Source organism: Nicotiana tabacum, chromosome 24 (genome assembly GCF_000715075.1).
Source record: "Nicotiana tabacum cultivar K326 chromosome 24, ASM71507v2, whole genome shotgun sequence".
Lineage (NCBI taxonomy): Eukaryota > Viridiplantae > Streptophyta > Magnoliopsida > Solanales > Solanaceae > Nicotiana > Nicotiana tabacum.
The window spans coordinates 91,835,256-91,843,794 of NC_134103.1; the positions used below are offsets into that span (position 1 = coordinate 91,835,256).

General features: G+C 36.7%; 1 non-coding gene across 1 annotated transcript; it reads left to right on the forward strand.

Annotated features, from left to right (window-relative positions):
- The first annotated feature begins 2,222 nt into the window (after nt 1-2,222).
- On the forward strand, nt 2,223-2,321 carry LOC142178767 (U6 spliceosomal RNA). Its single transcript, XR_012707020.1, has one exon. It is a non-coding gene; the product is annotated as a U6 spliceosomal RNA (small nuclear RNA).
- Nucleotides 2,322-8,539: the final 6,218 nt, after the last annotated feature.

The following is an 8,539-nucleotide window of genomic DNA, read 5'->3' on the forward strand; positions in this document are numbered from 1 at the left end:
GCGAGAGTTTCATCACTTAAAAAAGTTTTTTAATACTTAAAGCTTATAATTCAAACGGACTACTAGTCTTATTCTTATCATCAAAAGGAGAGAATTCTCTATCTAGTAAAATTGTATTTAAAAAAAAAAACTCATGTAATTCTCTAAATTAATTTGAATATTTGTTTTGACTCAATCCAACTCATACCAAGATCCCACTCCCCAATACACAAAAAATAAAAATAAAAAGACAATTAGTTGCTTGTCTAAACATCATTAGTTGAAATTCATATGGTGCTTGACCAAAGGGGAATCTAGTTCTTTACTAACAAACTTTAACATGGGCAACAACCGATGGATTTCCATACTCTTTTAATTTTTGTATCCGTATTTAATGCAATGCTAGCTGTTGTTAGATTGCATTTTGAATAACCACCGAGGGTTGCATTGAAATGGATCGGATTTGTTAATTATAGCTCTTGATCATGAAAAGAGAACTATTCACTTTTCAACGTACCTTTATACAATACAAATTTGAATTAGTCATAATTTCAATATTGGAACGGGTGGGAAATTAACAAGAAAAGAGATTGCACTTGAATGGACACTTGCAATGATTGATTTAAGCTCCACATTCACTTTATTCCCTCTTTTTGGCTGTTTCGGTTGAACAATATGCAATGCCACTAAAGCCCCACCGTCATTATATTATCCCAATATTTATATTATTATTAGCATTGCTAAATGGTTGTAACCTTTTCCTTTAGTAGAATCCAAATCTTTATTATTATTACGATCAGTAAATAATTTATTAGTAGCATCTAATCATCTTCCAAAGTTTGTATTTTCTTGTGTGGTCTGACATTATTACTTACATCAAAGACTAAATTTAAAATGACAATAATTAATCACGATGATGAAGTGGGAGTGATTATCTTAATTCCCATTATTCATCTTTAGAATGTTTTTTTAAGAGACGTTGAGCTTTCCAACCAGCTTGATGTTGCTCCATACTACTAGTACCACTTACCAACTGCATTTAAGTCATATATATATTGAAAGTATAAAGAACTTTTGTTTGATTTAATTGTTATTGCTGGTTTACTATTTTAATTTCTAGATTAGCATACTATTCTTGTACAAATAGTTACTAGTTATTTTATAGTATCAAATTTATATTTATTTGTGTGAAAAGGTTATACACCGTTAGTGCACAAATCTTAAACTTTTACTAACATAAATTGTTACTAAAGAGTTCTCGCTGTATTGTACCCATTTTGGGGTCCAACTAATCCAAATACGCCAAAATCCTCATTTAGAGGTAAAACATTCCTTACAAAAAGGCAATTTATTCTCCGAAGTTCAAACTCGAAACCTCTTATTAATTAAACATAGAGCGGTATGTACCACTCTACCACAATATTTGAGGGTTTATATTTTCCAACTTGCTATATTAATTGTTAAGCTCGTTTATCGGTTCTTGATAGATTGGATAATTTGCACGAAAATTCCTGAAAACTGGAGGCTAGAAGTTCTGTAATCTATATCATAATGCACAAGTGGAAAGGCAGCAAGAACCATCTTTCCATTAATATATTTAAGTTCATTTATATATGCCAATTTTTTTCTATTTTTTTATTCTATACGTGCAATAATAGCAGCAACACTTAGCTCCTTCTAAAGGTAACACCTCAACCCATTATCTGAGTGTCAATTACAAGTGTAATAAGTTATTGTTCTTTAGCTGACTTAAACAATTGGTATTTATTAGTGGGTCTTCTCACTAATAGCAATTCTGCAACTGGTAAATTTGTGTTATTTTACTATGAAGTAGTTTTGTAAATTCTATGAATCTATTCTAGTTAGACATATACTGATTTAGTCACTCAGTATATTCTTTGCTTAAAATGTTATCAAAAGAATTTGCTCTTCTCTCTCTGTGGATCAATTAGTTTTGCAGTCCGTTACAATTTCTATTTAATTTTATATCATATTCTAGAATTTATTTTTATTTTTATACATAAGAAATCTGTAAATAAAACATGAGCCCTGCGTTTTCTTCATTGTGGAAAAAAAAAGAGAGATGGCTCTGTCTTTTATATCATCAAGCAAGGATAAAATTAACTCCGCCTAGGCGCCTACATAAGCTTTGTATATTCACCCTCAAATTCGGTTAACGGAAAAATTTTCTAGGTTATAAAAGTCAGCGTAAAACTTATTTTAATATTGAATTCAAGATGATTGTCCCTTCGGAAACATCCGATAAACTTAGAACAATACAGAAAAGATTAGTATGGCCCTGCAGGATAACACACACAAATCGAGAAGGGCTTTTTTCACTTTTAGCCCGCACCAGAAATTATTTATATTCCGTAGTCGAAAAAGTTTATAAAATCTGTATAATTTATATATATATATAATATATATACAAAAATATACATTTTCGACTATTATTTTGAGAGTTACTATGCAGTGTCATTTTTCCAATCGAGAAATGGACCAAATTTTTTGTGATGATTTATTTAAGTAGATACATAGTAGGGAGTGAGACATAGATGTACATGATTGGTACTTTACCATGCTAGTATACTATAATTTCACCTTTTAACTTATCCTAAACTCTCTCTCTACTCTCTAGGCGCATGTTAGCTAAACATACGCCAACATGATCCATGGCGAGAGGGAAAGGAAGAGGGCGTGGCCGGCCCAGAACACTACCAATTGCTACGTTTGGAAGCTCTATTGGAGATCGTATATATACCAGCTCATGTCAACAAGGACCAAGTACTTTCCATACCGGGTCAAGCACAAGAGACTCTGAATTCGGCAGAAATTGGGATTTCGTCGAAGGAAATTGGATCATCGTCTAGTACTACTGGAGCTATGAAGAAACTAGATTTGAGTTCCCCTGCTGCAATTGTACATGCAAACAACCCACAGATCCATTGTATAGTAGAAGAAGCAAATCGACAACCTAGTCCTCCCAATGTAACAGTGCCGCTGAAACCAGTTGCTATGGATAAAGTAGCAACGAACACGCAACCGAAAATGCCTTGGACTAATCTGTTCCAAAAGAACAGATCTACTGCAAACGGTATGTCCTTGACCTATATCCCTCCCCAAATTGTGAATGGGCAACCTGTGGTTCAATTAGACACAGATGAGGTTGAACAGGAAACTGAGAAATGGAAATGTGTCCTACTTGTTTACATAATTGGGGAGATGCCTGGGTATAATGCTATGAAGAGGTACATCGCCTTAAATTGGGCAAATACTGCTGAACCTGAGTTATTCTTGCACGATGAAGGTTACTATGTCGTCAAGTTCCAAATGTTGGGAGACAAAAATGAGATATTCTATGCATGTCCCTATATCATAAACAATAAACCTATTATTTTGAAGCCATGGACTGCAGATTTTGATTTCAGTATGGAGTTCCCAACTGAAATTCCCCTGTGGGTAAAGTTTTCTAAGCTGCCGATGAGCTGTTGGGGGGAAGTATCCTTGAGTAGGATAGCTAGTGCTTTGGGAAAACCTGTTTTTGCTGATGAATGTACTACTAAACAGAGCCGAATTTCGTATGCTGGGATGTTAATTAAGGTGAATGTTACTAAGGCATTACCTACTAAGATAGCAGTCATGGATCCAAGTGGAAAGGTTTTCCAATAGAGTGTCACCTATGATTGGAAGCCTAAGTTTGTGGTATATGTCTCGTAGTTGGGCATAAATGAAATCCTTAAGCTAGGCATGGAAATTAACAAAAAAGAGAAAGGGAGACAAAAAAGGTCACGCAAGAGTGGACATCCAAGGGACCAATTAATAGAAATGAGAAAACTGCTAAGCCTATGCCTACCCAAAGAAAGCAGTAATAAGCCCAGGCAAAAAATACTATCAATACTACTGATTTGCAGCAACAACAAAATAAGATGATACAACACAGTGCTAGGCAAAATCAACAATCAAAGGGTAAAGCAGCAGAGCAACATCCTGAGTTTAATCTAAGTAATTTTTCAGTGTTATCCCTCATTAAAACTAAGTATGGCTTTGAGACATTGATTGAGGGGATATATGGGATCACAACCCTACCTGTGGACAGAGGGATTTTTCAATATCCAAGTATGACCTAGTTATTTTGGAATGTCAGAGGGATGAATAAGAGGTGCAAGCAAAAAGAGATTTACCAATACTTACAAATAAAACATATAAAACTTGTTGGATTAATAGAGACAATAGTTAAATAAAACAATGTCAACAGGGTTTTAAATAACATTTATCCTAGTTGGGGAATAATAACAAATCACTAACATGTTACCAAAGGGAGATTATTGTTGATCTGGGATACTACTTGGTATACAATTACTCTGATAGAGAGGGGGGCACAATACATCCATTGTCAAATCAAAGGAAGAACAAACAATGTCGACTGCATGATGATTGTAGTCTATGGCTTCAATACCATTGAACAAAGAAAGACTTTGTGGGAAGGTCTAAATGGGATAGTGATCACGTCCAAGACACTCATCAAAAGAGGCATGAAACGGTCGTTTGCAATAATAGAAACCCAACTAAGAGTTGGGGTCGAATTCATAGGGAGCTAAGATGGGAGTTAGGGGTATATATTTTACTGTGAGTGATTGAATTATCTAGATTGTACTTTCACTCAAAGATTTATTTTCTATTTCTAGTTTTACTTTACTGATTGCAAAATAAAGGAAGAAGACTAGAGAAAATTATTTTTAAGGTTTTTCCAAATAGATAAAAAGCCTAGGGTTGTGACCATTACCTAGGTGTTTGCCTAACGGGATAAAGACTTTAATGCTTGTTTTGTTGATTGGGGTGTATTATAGCTATCAACTCTAATTTACCCACTCAGTACCTCTCGGTCAGAGAGTGATTTTGCCCAATTTTACTTTCTCAAGACCAAATGGGTATCACCCAAAACAGCTGATAAGAGCTCAAGTCGGGTTATTACTATCTCTAGGTTGAACCCTTTAATTGGGTTAATCAATCTCTCAATTGATTTAATTCCTTGTTAGCTAAGTTATCCTAGACTAAGTCTCTCTTTCTCAAGTAGAGACTAAGTCAAATAGGCATTAACTAATATTTGCCACCATTCATTCCACAATTAAAGTATGAACTAAGCTAAATAATAAACACCCAATCACAAATAAGTACTAAATTAGATACCCATAAGGTTTAACACACTAGGGTTGAGTCACAACCCTAGTATAAATCTAGCTACTCATAATTGAATTTGAAGAAAATAGAGAAGAATAACTAATTAAACTCATAATGGAAGCTTAAAATGATTAAATCTATTGTAAATACACCAAAGCAAAGTAAAACTTCCTAAAATATTAAAGAAAAATGGCTACAACAATTTCAGAGGTTTAAACTTTACCTAATTTTGTGAAACTCGTCTATTTATACAAGGCTGAAATTCTCGGATAAAAATACCCCTCGGGAGGTTCTGCGGCCGCACAATTCCATGTATGGTTCGCACATTTCTTCATCTGGCATGAACTTGAGTTCTGCGGCCGCACATTTTTGGACTGGCCACAAGGCAGCTCTTCTACGGTCCGCAATTTTAGGATTGCGGCCGCACAAATCTTGTGCAGTCCGCAATTCACTGAGGCTCTGGACTTGATCTTTTTGCATACTCTCTAATCCTCGACTCCTAGCCCAGCTTTGCGGCCGCATAATTCATGGGTGGTCCGCAATTTGCACAAATGTCTGCTAATTTTTCCATCTTTGTTTGCGGTCGCAGATGAAATTCTGTGGTCTGCAATTTCTTCTACGGACCGCACATTGTGTGCTTCTGTTCCCTTTATTGCCTTGTGCTTGAACTGCTTCTTTTTGAGTCAGATTTCATCTCACGAACCCAATGTCCAGCATTCCTGCAATTTTTCACAATTTCATTAGTTTCGGGAACACAATTCAATGCTTTTAGACTAAAACAAAAGCTAAAAGGCACTAATAAGTAGTCAAAATCCCCACTTATTAAATCCTCCAAACTTAAATCTTTGCTTGTCCTCAAGCAAATAAATTAGTTACCACCTCCAAACTTTAAGGGTCATTTCAGCGAGTCGAAGGTGAGCCATTCACACATCAGTTAGGATTACCCACACAACCCATGTATTATCAATAAGGCGACAAGTTAAACATTTATGCACATATAATTCTAATGTGACATTTGACCTTCAAGAATTGACTTCACTCATCAAGGTCTCTTGCTCTATCATGTAGGTCATAGTGGACTCCAAACTCTTCCTACTCTATTTTCCATTTGCTTGGCTCACTTATGAACCCAAAGATTTATGGTAGGTTCACTCATCTCTCTCAAGAGAATATTGCAAGTACGGCTTCAAGTGCCATACGCTTGCCTCTCATGTAGATTGCCACTAATGTAAGCTCACTCGGCTTGAAATCAAGTAGGACTTCTTTCGGGATGTAATGAAGGCTTTTGGATTAGGGTTGGATACAATATGGGTGAGTGGTTACACCTTTCCTTAAGCACTCCATTTTTCATTTCTCGGCTCACACTTTGCCAATTCTTTGAGGCACTTTCTTTTCCTTGGGGGACTAGAGAGACTTAATATCACTCATTCTTGATCATTACATTTATTTTCTCTCTCTTTTATTTCTCCATGTTTGGGATTGTTACCTCTCTTTGAATCCCTTCAACTCTTCCACTTATTCACTTTTTTGCATTTTTCTTTTTGTTCATTTCTTTTCTTTGCCTTTCCTTCTCATCATTTCTTTTCTCTTTTTGTGCATTGATACATTTTTCAAGTTTCTTGTATCTCCCCCAAACTTATATTTTTAGCCAATTGTTTCACAAGAGTGTTAAGGAAAGCTCGGGTGCCAAGAAAGGGTCACGACCACACGGGTAAAGGCTTGTAACATGATTGTCAAATAAAAAAGGCTCGAAGCTCAAAGGGGTTGACTAGGGATCACAATATTGGTAGGCAATAGAAAACTCAAACTGTCCAAGGAAAGTCTACAATCGCTTCTCAAGCCAAGTAAAACTTAGGATTTCGCCTTGAAACACATTCGGGGCAAGTTCTAGACCTTTCACACGGGTACTTGGATTAGTAACAAAGTATCTCACCCCTCACGCAACTGGATTCTTAAAGAGGATAGAGTCGAGGGCCCACAACGACCACATTCAATATTGAAAAACACCATGGTTAAATTAAACCACTCGATGGTTGCCAAAGTTAACACAAGAGTCACAAAGTCACTAACTAGAGCTATTTCTTTCAAAAATCTTGTTTCTAACCATAAGCACGTAGTTAAGTGTGTTGGTACCAATTGAAGTATGTTTGACTCTTCAAGCATGATTTAATTAGGTCTTTTTATTCATTACTACTACTATTATTACCTAAACACTAAAAATGGACTCATTCCCTTAAGAAAGTTATCACGCCATCCATCGTTGGGACGAGTCACCCAGTTTACACAATAATTACCTTTGGAAAGAACCGTGGCATTAAGAAAATCAAAGGCTTATTATCTACTAGAACATATAAAGAGGCTACTAAATCAAACAAAGAAGTTACTAACTCAAACTAAGAACTCACAAAGTAACAAAAATAAAGAAGCTAATAAATAAAAACTACTGAATATACATAATGAGAGAAAAAGAGAGAATATATACAGAATACGAAAGAGAAATAAAATAATATCAAGTTATTACAGGCCAATTTATCAGAATGTAAAAAATAAGATCAAGTAAACTCCACCCCCCAGAATAAAAATAAGCATTGTCCCCAATTCTTAACAAAATAAGAGTAAAAGAGGGGAAAAAGTGAAGAAAAACTCCCTATGGCTCCTTGGACATCTCTGTGTCCACAGTAATGTCACAGCCCTCAGTCTCATCCAACTGGATCTCATCATCCTCCACTATGGGAGTGACTGGGTTGATGAACATCTGACGCACTGCCTCGGTAGTGTTGGCAGCAGAGTCTGGCTTCTCAGACTGGCCAGCTGGTGCCACCGGTGTTGATGGTATTGCAGGATCTGGGTCTGAAGGGTGTGGGTCGATCAACATGTCAAAAGGGATATCTCCTGCTGCAACAAGCTAGGTCACCTGCCTCCGGAGTTTGTACACTGACTTCTTACTGGCCTGGTACTTTTTTATCTTCTTTACCTCTTTGCCCAACTCTTCGATCACTGACCCGTGTTGTACCAAGGTAGCTATGATGGTGTTCTGGTTCTCTAAGATCTTCTTCAATGTCTCCTCAACTGTCGGGGGGAACTAAGGTGCCAGAACAGTAGACTGTGCTGCAACAACACTGGATAAGTTAAACAGCTTTGTAGTTGTTGTCTGCATCCAGTTGTTGAGGCTCGCAATATCTGGCAAACTCGCAGCGCAGAAAGTGGAGCAGTAGGCATGGGCACCGGCTTCAAAACCGAAGTGGAAACTGTGGAAGGAGCTGTGGAAGGGGCTGGGGATGATGGTGGAGGCATAGCTGCGGCACTGGAGGAAGGCTCGGCCGAAGTAGATGGAACATTAACTGCCTCCGCAACTACTACAACTGGCTCATCAGACTGGCAT